At 45.7% G+C, this 18,287-nt stretch overlaps 1 protein-coding gene and 1 long non-coding RNA gene across 5 annotated transcripts in view; one reads left to right on the forward strand and one right to left on the reverse strand.

The window, feature by feature from the left end:
- FGF1 (fibroblast growth factor 1) overlaps positions 1-18,287 on the reverse strand; it is a 93,744-nt gene that overhangs the window by 42,897 nt on the left and 32,560 nt on the right. The window contains exon 1 of one of the 4 annotated variants that reach the window (XM_027605142.2): positions 1,337-1,467. The exons of the other annotated variants lie outside the window; for them this stretch is intronic. The gene's annotated coding sequence lies outside the window, so the exon portion shown is untranslated. Of the gene's footprint in view, positions 1-1,336; positions 1,468-18,287 lie in introns of those variants that run through there. 4 annotated transcript variants of the gene reach the window in all.
- Positions 1-18,287, forward strand: part of LOC113928890 — an 89,949-nt gene that overhangs the window by 35,232 nt on the left and 36,430 nt on the right. The window lies entirely within an intron of this gene.

The raw sequence follows: 18,287 nt of genomic DNA on the forward strand, positions 1-18,287 counted from the left end.
CAGAACCAGGAATCCACTTGGAGCTCAGTCCTAGAAACCACTCTTCTGGTTTCTGTCTACATAACGTTTTTGAATGTTATCCATATGGTAGATGATGAAATAAATCTCTCCTGATACCTAAATGGTTATCTAATAAATGATGAGGTTACTCAGTATAGTAGACATTTTTCAGGTCATGCTTACTGGTTAGAAATGTCAGTGAATGATGAACAACCAAGTCCTCCTTAAAGAACGAGGCCTTTTCACAGACACTGTATGCAGTGCCTCCCAGGGAGCCCCATGTCATCCACACACTTATTTGAACAAACAGGCTTGCATTGCATACCATGCTCTACTCTGTGAACTGATAGTCACTTAGTAGATTTGCAAAATGGAATACTCTGATACACTTTTTCCTTGAGGAAAAGGATGAAATCAAGGCAATAACAATTATTTCAGATATGAAGAACTGATTTTACAAGACAGTATGACATATGTATGCATTGGAAAGTGAGAGTACAAATTACACACACACACACAAATGTGACAACAGCCATCACTGAATGGGGAGGTTACAGGTGACTTCTGTTTTCTTCTTTCTATTTTTCTATATTTCCCTCATTTTCTCACAAATATCCTGTATTATTTGTATAATTAGAGAAATTTCTACTTTTAAAAATCCATTAAAAATGCTGTATATACCTCTTGCTGTAGTCTAGGGGTCAATACCTTGACTTACTGCTACAAGTTCCTCACTCAAGCCTCCCTCTAGAAAACAGGCCTTTTCCCCTTCAGATAAAAATTTGGGAAAATTTCTTGCTTGGGAGCAGTGTCTATCCTTAAGATTCAACATGGTACCGATGCGAGAAGTAAGAGGTAAGGGACTAGGCTTCCGATCCCTTACGATACACTTAGTACAGAAAAAAAAAATGATTTCTCATTTTTCTTTCTCTGACCTTTCCATTCTTGTGGTTCCTGTCAGCAGACTCTAGTTACAGTAAAGCCGATCTGCATTTGCATCCCTCTCTACCATCTGCTGACCATGGGACCATGGCCAAGTCATCTATAATCTTTGTGCCTCCATCTGTTTGTCTGTAAACTAATAGGCTTATTATGAGGAGTAAATGAAATAATGCATGTAAGCTCATGTTAGCACAAGCAGTCAACATTGGCTATTATCATTATTATCTCCTTGGTTTATCCCTGTCATCGTTTCCAACTATGATATGGAGAACGTTTTTCTGATTTAGCTGGTTTTTATAAGTTCAAGGCATCCTTTGAGAACTGGGGCCTTCCAGAATGGCCCCAGGAGCCCTAAAAACAAAAGGGAAAGGCTTAGAATGCAGTTCCTCCTTACCTGCTGCCACAGGGCTGTTCCCCACAGAAGCTTCAAAGTCTGGTTGAGCAGCAAACTTCACTCCCTACAGAAACCCCTGGGAGCTTGGCTGCCTGGCCCCATTGCCTGCTTCCCTCAATAAGCCAGCAGTCTCTTTAAGCTGTTCCTTTTGGTTTCTGTGACTCAGACTATCTTAGGTCATTCTGAGACAGGCTTCTCCTCCCTACCTTCCTTACTTCTACCTGCTGTCCTGGACATTTGTCATCCTTTTGACTGCCCAGTATCTGAAGCCACATCCCCTGTTTGAGGGATTACCCACCCCCCAGGGTCTTGGTCTGGCTACACCCTTCCTGTGATATTGGACCACCACACCTTCCCAGTGATTCTTGGGGCAACCCCAGGTTCTCTAAATTCTCTTTCTGTTTATTAGCAGTCAAAGTCAATTTTGGTTGCTTACAATTAAGAAACCTAGTCAGCTCCTACCCTGGCATAAATCCTTCAGCTGTGAGTGCTTCAAATTCTCTGAGCTTCTCACGTCCTGTCATTTCTTATGACATCTTGTTATAACTGCTCATCTTCCCCAGACTGTTAGCTGCCAGAGGACAAGGACTAAAGCCATCTAGATCACTGCAGTATCTCTGTCACGGAACAGAGTGCCTGGTACATAGTAGGCCCTCAGCCTATGCCACATGAATGAACAAGCAAGCAAACCTTACTACACAGGCAGGGACCAGAACACCCACAGTAGTTTCACTTGGAGAATCAGTTAACTTGCCAGCTTTCTGATAACCTGGCACCATTCCCAGTCTGATTCTAGGGGAAGCCAGATTTCCCTTAGGCTTTGGCAAGGAAGAGAATATTCCAGCAGCATCTTGAGTGGGAGGGTGAGATGTTGGCCGCGTCTTGAAGTGGGTGAGTAATCCCCCAGGCAGCACTTAGCTTTAAACTCTGGCTTATAACGGGGTCATCTCCTGAAGCTCCCAGCTTAAAATGGAAAGTGGCATTACTCATGGTGAAGAGCAGACAATAAAAAAACATTTAGGTGGGGCCCGACACAATGGAGTGAGTATTCCCTGATGATGGATGAGAGCATCTCCGCCCTGAGTACCCTCAGCCCCGGCAGACAGCTCAGTCATAGCAGGGCTTTTTAACAACACCTCTAACTTAGCTCATCACTCAGTACCTTGCTCTTTGGAGTATTGGGAGACACTGTGTTTCTCAGCCTACAGCAGTCTTGGTGGGAGGAAATGGCCCTCCATCCGTATCAGCAGGTAGTATAAAGCAGTCATTACGAACATAGGCTTTGGTGTCCAACAGACCTGGGTCTGAATCCCAGCTCGCCTATTCTAGCTCTGCGACCCTGAGTAAGTTACTTAACTTCTCTGATCCTCAAGTTCCTCATTTGTAAAATGGGTTAAATAGTATCTACTCCAGGTTGTGGGAAAAGTAAATCAGACAATCTGTATAAAGCTTTCATCACAATGCCTGGCACATAATCACCACTCAGTAGATGATCGCTGTGGGAACTGACAACGTTCTTTGACTATTTTCCTCCCTCAGCCTCCATTCCTTCTCCATCCTTTCTCGTTTTATTTCTCTGTTAATCTCACTCAGCCCCCATGCCCCTCTTGCAGGAGTGGTCCCTTACCTATGGCGCCCTATGAGCTCTGGCCACACCCCAGCCTCCCTTCATGGCCATTACTCTCCATTTCTGTCTTGTTTTTCTCTTACTTTCTCAGTGTCTGCCAGCTTGTGTACCAAGAGCCCACTGTTCAATATCTGACCTGTCATTCTCTCTTCCCCAGTACACAATCCATGCCTTGCACGCCATAAGGGAAAATGTGCTATAATAAATCAATCTGATTATAATGAAGCCTCATGGACAAATTGGACATGAGGCTATAAACTGAACTGGGCTCAACACCAGTTTTTCCAGTGCCCCTGTATAATAGACGTGCCCCCACAGAAAGCAGAGCGATCACAGTCCAGTCTTAGCAACTTGGGCCTTGGGCAGCAGTGGTGATAATTACAAAGGGAGTTTTTCTCTTGGGAAAGAACATACCACCAGCTTTTCCAACAATAGGCGTCTTTAGTGAGTTCACACATGAGATTCAGACTTCTTAAAAAGGATATACTCTTGACCTAAAGCATGCATTACTATTTAGAGATAAGCAATGACATACATGTGTCAAGACTTTCAGCATCGTACTAGGTGGTTCTATACCAATGACCCAGAGACTCAGCAGTCATCAGTTCCTCCAGGGTTAAGAAAACCTGTCACCTTTGATCACTGATGACTAGATTAACCTCAGGTGATCATCTCAGAACATGTCCTGATCCTCATTTATTCAACACTTCTAATGAGTAGCCTTCTATGTGCTGGGTGTATTTCTGGATATCATGGAGGGTACGGTAAAAGAATAGGAGGCAAGCCTTGCCCTCCAGGAACTTACAGCCCAGCAGGGCAGGTAAACGCACACAAATAGCTCATGGGGGAAAATGTGACAGATGTCACAAATAAGGCATCAGGGTTTATGGGAGTCCCCAGGAGGCACAGCTCACTGATGACAGAGATATTAGGGAGCAGTGGTTACTTGAGATGGTTTGTAATGTGGGACTAGGGTCTCAAAAGGCCAAGATCGAAGGTACATTGGACAGAGGATACAGCATAGGAAGGAACAGAGTTAGGAAAATGCATAGTGAGAATTGGAATCAGGACACTTGGAATTAGGACTGGCTCATATATAATGGGTTCTAGAAGGTGAAGAATAAGGCTGGAAAGATATCTAGACGGATCTTAAATCCCACTTCCTGTTCAGCATCTCCACTTGGATGTCCAGTAATTATCTTAAGATGACCCAGACATAACTTGATTTCCCCCACACAGTCCCTCAACCTCTCTTTCTCAAATATTTCAAATCTTAGTAAATGTCCCTGATGTCTCAGCCGAAAAACAGAGAAGTCCTTTTCTGTCTCTACTTCATGTAAGCCCATTCCATTCATTCATCAGCAAGTTCTATTATTTCTTGCTCCAGGCTTTATCCTCTGTCTGCCCTCTTCTGGGTTCTCCATTACTCCCACTGTGTTCCAAGCCACCATTCACACCTGCCTCCTGCTTTAACCCTTGGCCTCCTACAGCTCCTCGCTTAAGTCAGATTACATGGCTTTGCTTGGGTAGAACCCTATAGAGGCTTTCTTTTGCTCTGTCCTTGGGAAGATGGTGCTCCGCAGGCTCATGATCAGCCTCTAGCCTCCCGAAGACTCATCCCTCACCGCTCCTCCCTTGCTCATTGTGCTCCACCTATGGCACTCACTTTCCTTCTCTTCCTCACCAAGCATGGATCTGCCACAGTACATTTGTGTTTACTGTTCCCTCAGCCTGAAATGCTTCTCTGTCCTTAGACCCTTACATGTCCATTTCTCAGCTCAGATGTCCTCTCTGCACGAGGGCCTTTCCTGACCACCCTAACTAAAGCAACCCCTTTTCAGATTTTCTCCACTTGGAACTCCACTCTTTCTTTTGTAGCACTTACCTGAAATGCTCTCCAATATTGAGGTCTGTTTTCCTGTTTTATCACCACCACTTCCACTAATAGGTAGGCTCTGCAGGGGCTTTGTCTTAACCACTGTCCCTTCAGTCTTTCCCACAATCCTAGCCTGCCCAGGTACTTAGTAGTTATTCTTGAAACGCAGGTGGCCCGGGCCACGCACCCAGAAATTCTGATTCATTGATCCGGGCCAGGGCCAGGCAAAAGAGCGTTAATTACTTTGAATCTTCTAACCATGTGCATATTTTTAAACCATGTTATACCTAGCATGAGCTGCAGGTAGTTCTAAGTTTAAGAGAGAGTTGAGAGCCCTGACCTGGAGAATGGAAATCTCTCTAGCATCTTATTATTTGTGTGTGGGGTCCCACAAGCATCACCCAGGTACTCGTTAGAAATGCACACTCTCAGGCCCCACCCCAGACTTAGAGGACCAGAATCTGTCATTCAACAAGAGGCCCCAGGTGACTTGTATGCGTATTAAATTTAGGAAGAACTGACCTAGCAGAAATACAGAATTACGTACTCTGCGTAAGTACTTTGAACTTGGCAGGACGAGTTTGCTCTATCTGTAGGATTTTGAGGTGGGCATGACCCTCACACAGTTGGAAAGGTGGTTCTGAAGCCACAGGAAGAGAATTCAAGAGGAAGTGGGTGTCTTCCCCAAAATGCTCATTGAGGGTTGGCATCTAGGGGCTTGGTGAGGTCGTCAATGGAGAGAAAAACAAGACAGAAGAGAAGCAGACAGAGTTGGTGGGCCATGGGAGAGGCCTGGGATGGCATGAGGGGAGGGGAGCTGAGGTGCGGAAGTGAGAAAAGAGACTGGTAAGGAGTGCTTCCAAAAGTATGGGCAGGGGACAAGGTCAAGAAAGAGACTGACAAATATATCAGATTTGCAGAAGAGTCTTGAGTCTGTCTCTGGAGATGGGTGGATGGGGGAGCCAGGAGAGGAGACAAGAGGATTGAGTTGGCGTAAGAAGTTGGGGGCGGTGAGCCCACACCACCCTCCTGCGAGCGACTGGGATCCCACCAAAAGAAAATTCGTGTCTTGAGGGAGTAAGATGGGAGAGCAGCTTTTCTAAAATGAGAGACCTGAGAATGTTTGTCAAGAAGAAACCTGCAGGAGAAGGGACTGAACAGATTGGAGATCCGAAGAGAATTTAATAAGACCAGGTCCTGAAGTGGGTAGGAGAGAATCAGATGAAGAATGTAGATTAGACTCAGGTGCTTGTTAATGCTGAGGCTGACCTAGACAGGGACAAAGGAAAAATAACAAGCTGCCTTCAGGGAAGGAAACTGGGTGAACTGGGGAGCCAGGGGCAGCTTTCTTTTTTATTTAAGAAAAACAAACAAAAAATAATAAGAAGAAACACCTGTGTACACTCTACACAGATTTAACAAATGTTAACATTTTCTCAAATTTACTTCAGATTTTTTTTTTAAAGATTTTATTTATTTGACAGAGAGAGACACAGCGAAAGAGAGAAAACAACCGGAGGGGGGGGTGGGAGAGGGAGAAGCAGGCTTCCCACCGAGCAGGGAGCCCGATGTGGGACTCGATCCCAGGACCCTGGGATCATGACCTGAGTCGAAGGCAGACGCTTAACGACTGAGCCACCCAGGCACCCCTCTTCAGGTCTTTTTTATATATAAAATAAAACATCAGAGAGGAAGTTGGAGTTCCCATTTTCCTTTTACATAATATTTCTCTCTTCCTCTGCTGCAATTACTATTAGGAATTTAGGGGTGTGTTTAATGCACATAAACAGTGTGCTCTCTGGTTCTGCAGATGCTTCTGTTCACTCACATTATATCTGAGATCTCCATTTGTATACACCCATACAGATACATCAACAAATATTATGTGAGTAAACTCTGTAAGTAAGCTCCGCTCTTACGAATAGCCTACACTGTATTTGCATATATTCTGTAGGGACAAACAGGTATGTTAGTTTTTCACTCTCATTGAAACCGTTGCTCTGAACAACCTTGTACATTAAGAGATGTATTTTTTACTATCTACTCTTTTGAACTTTCTTTTTTTTTCAGATTTTATTTATTTATTTGAGAGAGAGCATGAGTCGGGGGGAGGGACAGAGGGACAAGCAGACTCCCCGCCGAGCAGGGAACCTGACATGGGGCTCGATCCCACGATCCCGGGATCATGACCTGAAGGCAGATGCTTAACCAACTGAGCCACCCAGATGCCCCTCTTTTGAACTTTCTGAATTTTTTACCATTTATTTATATATATATTTTTTTAAAGATTTTATTTAGTTTTTTGACAGAGAGAGAGAGAGCACAAGTAGGCAGAGCAGCAGGCAGAGAGAGAGGGAGAAGCAGGCTCCCCGCTGGGCAGGGAGCCTGATGCGGAACTCGATCCCAGGACCCTGGGATCATGACCTGAGCCGAAGGCAGATGCTTAACCGACTGAGCCACCCAGGGACCCCAACCATTTATATTTTTAACAGGTGTTTTATTTTTTTAAATGTTTTATTTAAAATCAATTTAATTAACATATAGTGTATTATTAGTTTCAGGGGTAGAATTTAGTGATTCATCAGTTGCATATAACACCCAGTGCTCATTACATCAAGTGCCCTCCTTAATGCTCATCATCCAGTTACCCCACCCCCCCACCTACCTTCCCTCCAGCAACCCTATAGTTTATTCCCTATAGTTAAGAGTTCATTTGTTTCCTATAGTTAAGAGTCTCTTATGGTTTGTCGCCCTCTCTGTTTTCATCTTATTTTATTTTTCCTTCCCTTCCCCTATGTTCATCTGCTTTGTTTCTTAAATTCCACATAGGAGTGAAATCATATGATACTTGTCTTTCTGTGACTAACTTAGCTTAGCATAATACCCTCTAGTTCTATTCACATCATTGCAAATGGCAAATTTTCATTCTTTTTGATAGCTACACAATATTCCATTGTATATATATACCACATCTTCTTTATCCATTCATCAGTCGATGGACATTTGGGTTCTTTCCAGAGTTTGGCTATTGTGGACATTGCTGCTATAAACATTGCAAATCACTTTAACAGATGCTTTAAATAAGAAAAATTAATTCCCCCTGGAAACCTGCCGATCCAGTGTTTCTCAAAGTATGATCCAAGGAACACCAACATTAGAATTACATGGGACATTTGTTATAAATGCAGATTCCTGGGCCCTGCCTCAGACGTTTTGAGTCTACACTATACTAACCCTCTCCAGGTGATGCTGAGGCATCCTCCAGTTTGGGACGTACCTGAGAGACAGATGGTTCTTCTGAGAGGGGTTGGGAGTGGAAGGGGGTGGTCAGGGGGAGGGCTGTGCTAGGACATGACATTTGGAGTAGAAAGGATGGGGAAATCCATGGAGATTTATCAAGATAATATACGCAGGAAGTTCAAAAGTCCAGCACAGGTGACCATGGCAGTTAAAAAATAACTCTGTGGAGTCCACCGCTTAGTGTCTGTGTGCCCTTGGGAAGTCACACAACCTCTCTGAGCTTCAGTGTCCTCATCTACAATATATAATAGTACCTAACTGAAAGGAATTTTGTGACGATCAGCTGACTTAAGGCACATGACCTGCTTAACCCAGAGCTTGAAACTTCTTAGGTGGCCACTAAATGAGGATAGTGGTGGTGAGTGTTAATCTTATCCCCCCCTTTGTAATCCATTCATACACATTTTATAATTTGGGTCATACCCCATCATTGAAACTACAACTGAGGTTTATAGTAACCAGATGTTGCTTTCATACCACATGGATGGAGATCTTCAATATGTCGCCCTCAGCCACTCCATTATTCTCGTGGGAAAGTATGATTGACACATAAAATCAGCTGTAAGACGCAGGTTCTAGAAATGTATTAAGTGGATAATGGTGAGTGCCTGTATTGTTGGCGGTGGGGGGTTGAGTTCCAAAGGGTAAACATTTTAAACTTTAAATGTAAATGTATAGCTGAATACACCCACGCTCTCTCATAGCATGCACACGGCCCAAATTATCCCTGCGGAGGAGCTGAGTGTGTGTTAACACAGGGTTCTTGGTAACAGCAGTATCTACATGTATTCCCCGTGGGCGCCTTCCTGGCAGGGCCAGTGGTGAGAGGGGAGGGGGCCAGAGGCAGGGTGTGTAGGGTCCCATCCACAGACAAGGACCAGGGAAAATTGACCCAGGCGTGCCCACCAACTTTCCTCTCTGCATCTCAACCCACCTTTCTCCTGTGACTTGCATCAGCCGGAGGAGCCCAAATCTGCCACTACAGCTGGGGACAGAGTTCCAGACCCCTGGCTTACAGTTCAGATATAGAGGTCTGAGTCCCAGTTCTGGCTCTCTTAACTTGTTTTTTTCTTTTTAATTAATAGACTTTATGTCTTAAAAACAGTTTTTAGGGGCGCCTGGGTGGCTGAGTTGTTAAGCGTCTGCCTTCGGCTCAGGTCATGATCCCAGGGTCCTGGGATCGAATCCCGCATCGGGCTCCCTGCTCAGTGGGAAGTCGGCTTCTCCCTCTCCCACTCCCCCTGCTTGTGTTCCCTCTCTCGCTGTGTCTCTCTCTGTCAAATAAATAAATAAAATCTTTAAAAAAAAAAAGCAGTTTTTAGGTTCACAGCAAAATTAAGAGGAAGGTTCAGAGGGCTCCTATCTGCCCCTCCCCCACACACGCACAGTCTCCCCCGTTAGCAACAGCCCCGCCAGAGCAGTACATTTGTTACAGCCATAAACCTACACTGACAACTTAATCTCCCAAAGTCCATAGTTTATATTGGGCTCACTCGGTGCTGGGCATTCAAAGGGTTTGGACAAATATATGACGACATATCTTCACCGTTGTAGTATCATGCAGAATAGTTTCACGCCCCTAAAAAGCCTCTGTGCTCTGCCTATTCGTTTCCCTCTTGGCAACTTCCTGGCAACCACTGATCTTTTTACTGCTTCTTTAGTTTTGCCTTTTCCAGAATGTCATATAGTTGGAATCACACGCTGTGTAGCCTTTTCAGATTGGCTTCTTTCATTCAATAACATGGATGTAAGTTTCCTTCACATGTTTTCCTAGCTGATAGCTCATTTCTTTTTAGTGCTGAATAGTATTCCATTGTGTGAACATGTTGCCTTTTCTTAGTCTCAGTCTCCTGGATACAGGGCTCTGGGTCGCAGAGACTGAGAGACTTCGTAATAATGATAAGCGTGGACGTTTTAAGTGCTCGCTACCAGCCACCCTGGTAAACGCCTCCTTCTGCTCTACCTCATCTAGTCCTTCCTGAAACCTGTGACATCGGTAGTATGAACAACCCCCCGCCCCTCCCCTGACAGATGTAGAAACTAAAGGTCACGGAGGTTAAATAATGGGTCGAGGCCACACATCCAGGAAAGGAACTGTCTGGAATTCGAACCCAGATGTTCTGACTCCAGGTTTTAGTACTGAGGCTCTCACCTTCCAGGAACGTTCTTACCAGTGTTTGGCACATGGGGAAAATGTGTCACCAAACGTTACCTCTTGTTATTGTTAATATTTTGAAGTAGAGCCATTTAAATCGGAGGGTCACAATTCTCTTCTAAGGAGAAATGTGAGGCACTGAGATGTTCAGAAATCTCCTCAAGCCACGCAGCAAATGGCTTGTAGGTCCGGAACTAAAAGTCATGGTTAATGGAGGCTCTCAGCTGCTCTGAAGAGAGTTGGTTGTTGAGGGTAACATCTACTGAGCACTTAACTAGATACGTTATCCCCCTCAATGCTACAACAACCCACATTAGGAAACAGAGGTGGGAGATGCAGCTCTGCTCGTTACACACCCCTGAAGTTTCTCCTGTGTTTCCTGCCCCCCCCCATCTCCCTGCTCCCCACCACAGCCTGGGCCAACATCTGCAGCCCAGGCATGCGTCACAGCTCAGAAGCAGCCCAGGAGCGTCTGGGTCTGTCCAGTGTCTGGCCTGAGGTGTGGGTGCCTTGGCAGCTGGCTCCAGCCCTTCCTCATCATCCTGGTCACAGTCCCTACTGGTCCCCGGCAGGCAGCCTCAGCCTGGGCACACCTGCTCACTCCCTGTCCCTTCCACTTCCTTCTGCTCTGGATTTCCAGACAGAGTCAAAAATGGGTTCACATCAAATAAGATTTGTTTGCTTTCCGTGTAATTTTCCATTTATAGACCGCTTTCTCTCAGGAGGCACTGTCCTTCCTCTGTCTCGGTTTTTTTCTGGGTATTTGAGGATAAACTCTTGGTGGTTGTTTTTAAGCCCTGTGGTCAGCGGCCCAGCCGGTCATTCATTCAGAATGTCTCCAGAAAGCCAGCGGTTACCCTTATAGGATTTATGCTAATTTCTGTGGTCTCTGAGACCTCTGTGGAGCTGTGCCCACATAAGTAGTGTGTTGTGTTAAGAAGAAATATCTGACCTGGGCCAACAGGGTCGTCATCCACAGGCTCGTCCTGGTGAGATGATGAGGATGATGAGTACAACGTAAGAGCAGCTGGTGCTGAGAGCATCCTCCCCTAATTGCTAAACGGGATTCACTGATTCCTACCAGGTGGGTGCTGGTCTGATCCCTTGATACAGATGAGGAATTGAGCCAAGGCCATGGCTGACCACACAGTATGTGGGATCCTGCTGACCTCTCTGGCCCAGCCACCCCACACGCCCCTTCCCACCCTGGGCTCTAGCCATACCAGCGTTGGTTTGGTGCCTTGGATCGCGGTGCTCTCCTGCCACAGTTCCTTTGCACAAGCTCTTCCCCCTTGCCTGGGCCACTGTTTACTCCTACACTCTACACCTAATCTTCCTTGATCCATCTTTCAGATCTCAACTGTGATTTCTTCAAGGATGCCCTACTGGACCCCCTCCTGCCCAGCAGCATGCCCCATTAAAGATCAGTTGGCTCTGCCTGCCTCTCCTCAAGGGTACTGGTCAGAACTGAAATCCTGCTTTCCTGTGTGCAGTTTTCTGATTAGCATCCAGCTGTCCCTCTAGACCCTAACTCCGCAAGAGCAGTGGCTTGAAAGTGCTAGATAATTCTGTCATAGCCCTTGCCACACTGGCCTGAAAGGATTTGTTTATTCATCTTTCTCATCCCTTGGTCTGTGAATTTCCTGAGGGCACCGTCCAGGTCTTTTTCTAACACAGCGCTCAGCTCAGTAAATATTTGGTGAGTTGAATTGAATGTACTGGATTTAGTGGGACAGAGTAAGGAAGGGGCACCTGAAAACTCAGAATTTAGGATGGGGCGAGCCCACAGATTATAGTTATTCCGAATCCATCCCCCACCCTTGGAGATCCGGAAAGATTTTAGAGAAAAAATTAGCTTTTTAAAAAAGCCAAGTTCCTTTATAATTTGGATCACAGAATAGAGGGATCCATGACTTGCCCAAAGAAGCATCGGATTACAGTTACGAACCCAAGAGAAGGGAGGCAGAAGGGACACCTACAGCTCAGAGGTTCATCTGGAGTTGAGAGAAAGTCGGAGCAGAAGTAACTAGTGGAGTCTCACTAGAAATTGTGTTGGGATTTGGCTCCTTACAGCCCGTGGCCTTGTGTCATTTCCTTATCTCTCTTGGATGACCTTGCGTGGCCCATTCCCCCCGTGCTGTCATTGCTGACTTTGACTCCGTAAATGCTGTGGTCTGCTTGCATGGAAGCACCCGCCTCTTTGGGACTGGCCTTGCCCAGGACCTGGTGCCCCTCAGTCTGGCAGATGGGTCATGGGCTTCCATACCTGAGAGAGAGAGAAAGGGGTTGGGGCAGGGGGAGAGAGAGAGAGGGAACGAACGGGGCTTCTCTTCTGTCTGGGGATGAGCAGGACAAGGGGCAAGTTGTGGGCGATGGGCCTGGTGCTCACGCAGGAGAGTTTTGTGAAGATGGTGCCAGGGAACTGCAGGCTCCCACATCCGAGCAGGGCCCGGCCTCAGCCCTACCCACCCCAGCTCCAAGGAAAACAGGCAGCTGTTTGCAGACGCTGTTTGCTTTCATCCTGCCTCCTCCTTCCTATCATAACACATCATGAGCATGTTCCTTGGGGGTTTGAATAGTCCCTTTTAAGAAGTTTGAGGGAAAGCATTTCTGAGTAAGAGGATTAACCTAGTTAAATTTAATAGTAGTAGCACATGATAGATTAACAGTAATGTGAAAGAACATTGAAGCTCCAGTGACCCATTATGACACTCGAAGATTGCCAAGCATTTTGCAATAAAAACACCACCTAGTTATCACACACGTTTGATTAAAGGGACACTGCCCTCACCTTGTCCCCCACTGTGAAACAGCTCCTAGCATACTCCCTGGCATGTACATAAAATTTGCTTTGCAAATATTTGTTTAATTAATTCAGGAAATATGAGGCTAACTGAAGGTTCTGACAGCTTTCTAGAGTGGGACAGAAAGCCTTCATCTTAAGCATGTATTGCTCCAGTGTATTCGGTAATGACACATAGAACTGTTTGCCATTCTCCTTTGGCTTCTAGACCTAGTTCCCATTTATCCAAAGTTATGAATGTATTTCTGACAGTGAACAATGTTAAGTGGAATCCCAGTGGCTTAACTCAGATCTAAGGAGGGTGTTTTGTTGTTTTTTTTTAAATAGCAACCAAGGAGTCATTTTTAAAGAGGAGACAGAGTTCTGTGTAACCTGAAAATATAGCACAAATATTGAAAAAGAACATCTCAGGGTTTCAGTGGCTGAGGTAGAAGAAGGATGTGCTGAAGTTGGAATTGGAGATTAGAGCAGCTTTTGAACTTGAAAATCAGACTTGTCTGACTGCCCTTGGTGGCCGGATGGTGCCATGGAGCCCAAGTCCAGAAGAGGGCGCTCCGAGCTAAGTGTGCCAAGGGCCGTGCTGAAATAGCAGGTCTCTAGAAGAGACTGTTTATGTTATGTCGTTGTTTCTTCTCCCTGTTTTCACATTCTCTGTTGGAATGAGAGAGGGTTTTCCCCCTCTGTGCCAAAGAATCCTCTTATGAAAGTGTACTACACTGATGATTTCACAGATTAAGTACCAAAACCCAAGAGTATAATCATGTTTAAACAAAAACATTTTAATGGCCTTCAACCTTTGGTCTCCCTGAAATCTGTGAACAAATTTCCCACACCATGAATGCTTTTAGTATGTTTAAATGGGCCCCCAGGAATCAGTATCTTCAAATATCGATCCTACACCTAGAAAATGGATGATCAAATTAAGAAGGGTAGACTTACTTTATCTTTCTGAGAGTTATGTGGATGCGTTCTATATTTGTCAGGTTAATGAATAAGAGGTACCTAGCCATCTATTGTGGTCCTTACCCACAACATGTTGATTAAAAAGAAAGCTGTATATTTGTCAGCTTTAAAGCTTAAAAGATACTTTAAAGCCTTGTTTCAGTTTATAAGCTTCTTTGGAAACACATCTTCTCCCCTACATTTTTTATTCCTAGGCCTTGTGGGGCGAGCAGACAGATTCAGCAAGTACGTGGAAGAGACAGCACACTCCGCACAGACTGTCCCTGGCACATTTAATATTAAGAATTTGTCCTATGGCAGGACTCACACCAGTGCAGAGAGGTCACTGGATGAGGTTCGTAGCAGGAACTGTTCATCATAGCAGGAGCAGCGCCTGGGTGGCTCAGTTGGTTAAGCATCTGACTCTTGGTTTCTGCTCAGGTCATGATCTCAGGGTCGTGGGATCGAGCCCCGTGTCAGGCTTGTGCTTCGTGCAGAGTCGGCTTGTCCCCCTCCCTCTGCTCCTCACCCCCACTTGCTCTCTCTCTCAAATAAATAAATAAAATCCTTTTAAAAATCCCACCTAAAGCATAGCAGGAATTTGGAAACCATGAGCACCAGTCATGGAATGGTAAGTTGTACAGCCAAGCAAATACCAGGCAGCCATAAAAAAGAGAGCTGGGCATATAGGTACATAGATGAGTGCGAAAAAAGGAAGCCCTAGAGTAATATATGTGGAATTATCCCATAACTTACTTTAAAAATTACACGTGTTTCTATAGATACACGCTAGAAACCTGAAAAAATTACTCGCTCTGGAGAATGGGATAGGGTGGGTGAGGAGGAACTCACATTTTCTTTTGTTTTCTTTTTTGCAGTTATTTTTCTGATTTAAAGGAAAAATTAGTAACACCTTTGAAGCCCTCTAAAAAGAGGGCGAGAATGCTATCCACTCAGTCTTTCCCTTCAGCCCCCAAACTTGCTAAATCCCTCCTCCTGGAGAATCCTTCCCACTGGCCCCACCTCTGTGCTGGGTCCTGTTCCTTCCCCCAGGGCCGAGCTTCCCAAAGGAAGCCGGAGCCCCAGCACCGCTCTGTCGTCCTCAGTCCTCTGGAGTCCTCCCTCCACCCCACTCTCGCACGCCTCCCCACTTAATCTCCTCCGACACCAGGACTGCAGACTTGTGACCCTGGAGCCAGAGGTGGCCCGAGGCTATATGGTTGGCTAGGGCCACATGTTTGGTTGTGTTTATTCTCAATGGATTTGACGTTTACCATTTGGCAGATTTGCCCTAGAATTCCTGCTGTCTGTCTTCTCTCTAACAACCAGAAGATCTGGCCCATTACACCCACCTTCCCACATGGCTGGAATTGAGTGTCAGCCGGACCCGGAGTCTCCACCATTCTGTCTTGTGAACTCTCCTGGCCCCCTGGGCCTTAGAGTGTTTGATTCCATTTTAGACCCTTAATCCTCTGTTTAGTTTCAACAGTAGCAGCAGCTTCCAGGTTTTCTCCTTTCTCTTTAACTGCCCTTGTTCAGCGTGCTGTCCTGGCTTCTTTTCCTTAGCCATCCTTTGAAGTCCGGCATCCGTCAGGGGTCTATCCTTGGTGTATGTGCTCTCCTTGTCTCCCTGAGTGCCCTTGTCTGCCTCAGGTTCCACTCATGTCTCCAAAATCCCAAACTGCCTCTGCCTTCATTCATGACAGTACAGTGGTTACAAAGTAACCCAAACCACAGACCTTAGTCATACTCCCTTTCCCTCAGTACCCACAGGCCTCGCCTAATGATTTGATTCCTTACATTTTCATTCCCTTCCTTCCCTACCATCCCCATCTTGAGTCAAGCCAGCAAAATCTTGACCCCTATCCAAGGCAATTGCTTCTAATTTTTCTCTTATAGCTTATTCCTCTTACCTCATCCACAGCATCTCCAGCCTTGTCCTCTCAAACCACAAATCTGATCAGGTCTCATCCTTGCTCAAATGACCTCCCGTATTCTTCACTGCCTGCAGGCTGAAGTCCAAACTTCTTAGCCTGGCATTCAAGGCTCTTTATGATCTGCTTCGGCCTTTATTCATTCAGGCAACAAACTGAGCACCCACTATTTGTCAGGCCTTGAAGACGCTTTTGTGAAAACAAGTCATGGTCCCTGCCTTTATGGGACCACGCTGTACCTGGGACCTTACAGACTCCCCACCCCCAACATGCATACACACTTTAAAGGACAAACTAAAATTCAGTATCAAGGGACTATGAGAATAAAGAGTTAAGCCAACGTTAGGATAAATGGTCAGGCAAGACTCCTTGAGGTCATGACATTTAAGCTGAGACCCAGAGGAAGAGAAGATGCAGTGGGTAGTTCATTCCAGACAAAATCTCTCCTTCTCATGCTGGCCTTTCTTCACTCCCTTTCCCTATTTACTCTGTACTTCATGCAAACTAAACCTCTGTCTAGTACTCGTATACATTGTACTCGGGGATGCTTCTGCCCTAGCTGTGGTCTTCTCAAAGGGAGGAACTGCCTTGTTCATTTGGGTCCCTGGTGCCTGGCACATAGTAGGCTCAATAATTGCGAGACAAAAAACTGGATGGTTGGGTAGATGGACGGATGGATGGATGGATGGGTGGTTGAGTGGATGAATGGGTAGTTGGGTGGGTGGATGATAGATTGACAGGTGGGTGGATGGATGGATAGATGGGTGAGTGGGTAGATAGATGGGTGGGTAAAAAAGCACACATGCTTTAAGCTGAGCTGGCTATATTGTCTTTTGGGGATAATTTTATAACCAACAAAGCTGAGGCTTGGAGTTTGCTGGAATTGGCTTGAGCTGCGAGAAAAGTGACTGAAAAGAATTCTCACTCAGGTTCTCTACCACTTTAGTTACACGTCACTTTTCTGTGTAATCATCCTTATTATTGTGAAATGGGCAAGTATTTTTTTATTAAAGTAGAATTGACATACAATATTATATAGTTTTAGGCATGCAATGTAGTAATTCAACAATTATATGCATTGCAAAATGCTCACCATAATAAGTGTAATTACCATCTGTCACCATATAAAGTTACTATAATATTATTGACTCTATTCCAGGCAAGCATTTTTTTCTTACAAATAAAAAACTAACATTTAGAAGCTTTTTTCTCAATAAACAGCTCTTAACTGGATCTTGCTTTAATTCTAAGGGAATTTTTTTAAGGCAGAAAAACACGAGATAGTATACACAGTGCTTAAGTGTCCAGCCCCTGCAGCTAAATCACTGTGTTCAAATACTGGTCCAGCCACTACCCACAGTGGTAGGTCTGTAGGTCCTGGGGAACTTTACCAAGCCCTCAGTTTCTTTATCTGTAAAATATAACTGACAACAGTACATACTTTCGGAGGGTGGCTGGGAGGATTCAGTGACACGTGTAAGAGCAGAGCACATGAAACCAAGTAAGGACTCAAAAACTGGAGGTGCCGCTCTTACAGGACTAAGGATTCTTCAGCCTGGCCCATCCAAATGCCTCCTAAAGCTTCTAGAAGAATCCTAGCCAAAGACGACAAAAGGCATGCACTTTGAGCTATTTTTCTGGTGGAAGAGGAGAAATTCTCTTGTTTCTGCGCTCCCTGACTCCAGAGCAGGCGTGGAAGTGGTCACAGACACAACACCACACATCCAGCTTCCATCAGATTCTGACCATATTCCTGCTCCCACTGCCCTGTGCTGGGCTAGTTCAAGGCCCCACGATCAGCCACAAACAGACCCAGGTGGCAGGGTCACAAGGTACCCCACACAGTATGACTGTAATTTCTCTTTGTTTGTCTGTAATCTGGGCTTTCTCATAAGACCTTGGCTATTGGGTGGCTGAAAACAGCTCAGTCTTGTCCAGTATAAGAATTTAAACAGTCCTGTTAAGTAATACTCTGCCCCTGAGATCCCCCGTCTCCGGCAGTGCACCTGCTCCTTTCGGAAGTATCATCTCGAGATAAGGGGAGTGAGGGTCACTCATCTGTCACCAGAAGAGCCGAGACCCTCATTCACAGGCCTCTGAGGCCCAGGGTCTCAGCGTGGAGTGCTTCACCTGCCCTGTCACTGCCCCCTCAGGCTCACGTTGAGGTCCTGGTCTCTCTTGGTGCAGTCAGGGTGGCTTGTTGGCTGACCAGCTCCTGCTGGCCATGGGCTCCTCACCTCCCCGCCCAGGAGGTCTCCCCTTAGCCCCACAGCAGACTCACCCCCCCGCCCCAGTGGCCTCTGGCTGTCATCTC

The sequence above is a fragment of the Zalophus californianus genome, chromosome 5 (assembly GCF_009762305.2).
Source record: "Zalophus californianus isolate mZalCal1 chromosome 5, mZalCal1.pri.v2, whole genome shotgun sequence".
In the NCBI taxonomy this organism is placed as follows: Eukaryota; Metazoa; Chordata; class Mammalia; order Carnivora; family Otariidae; genus Zalophus; species Zalophus californianus.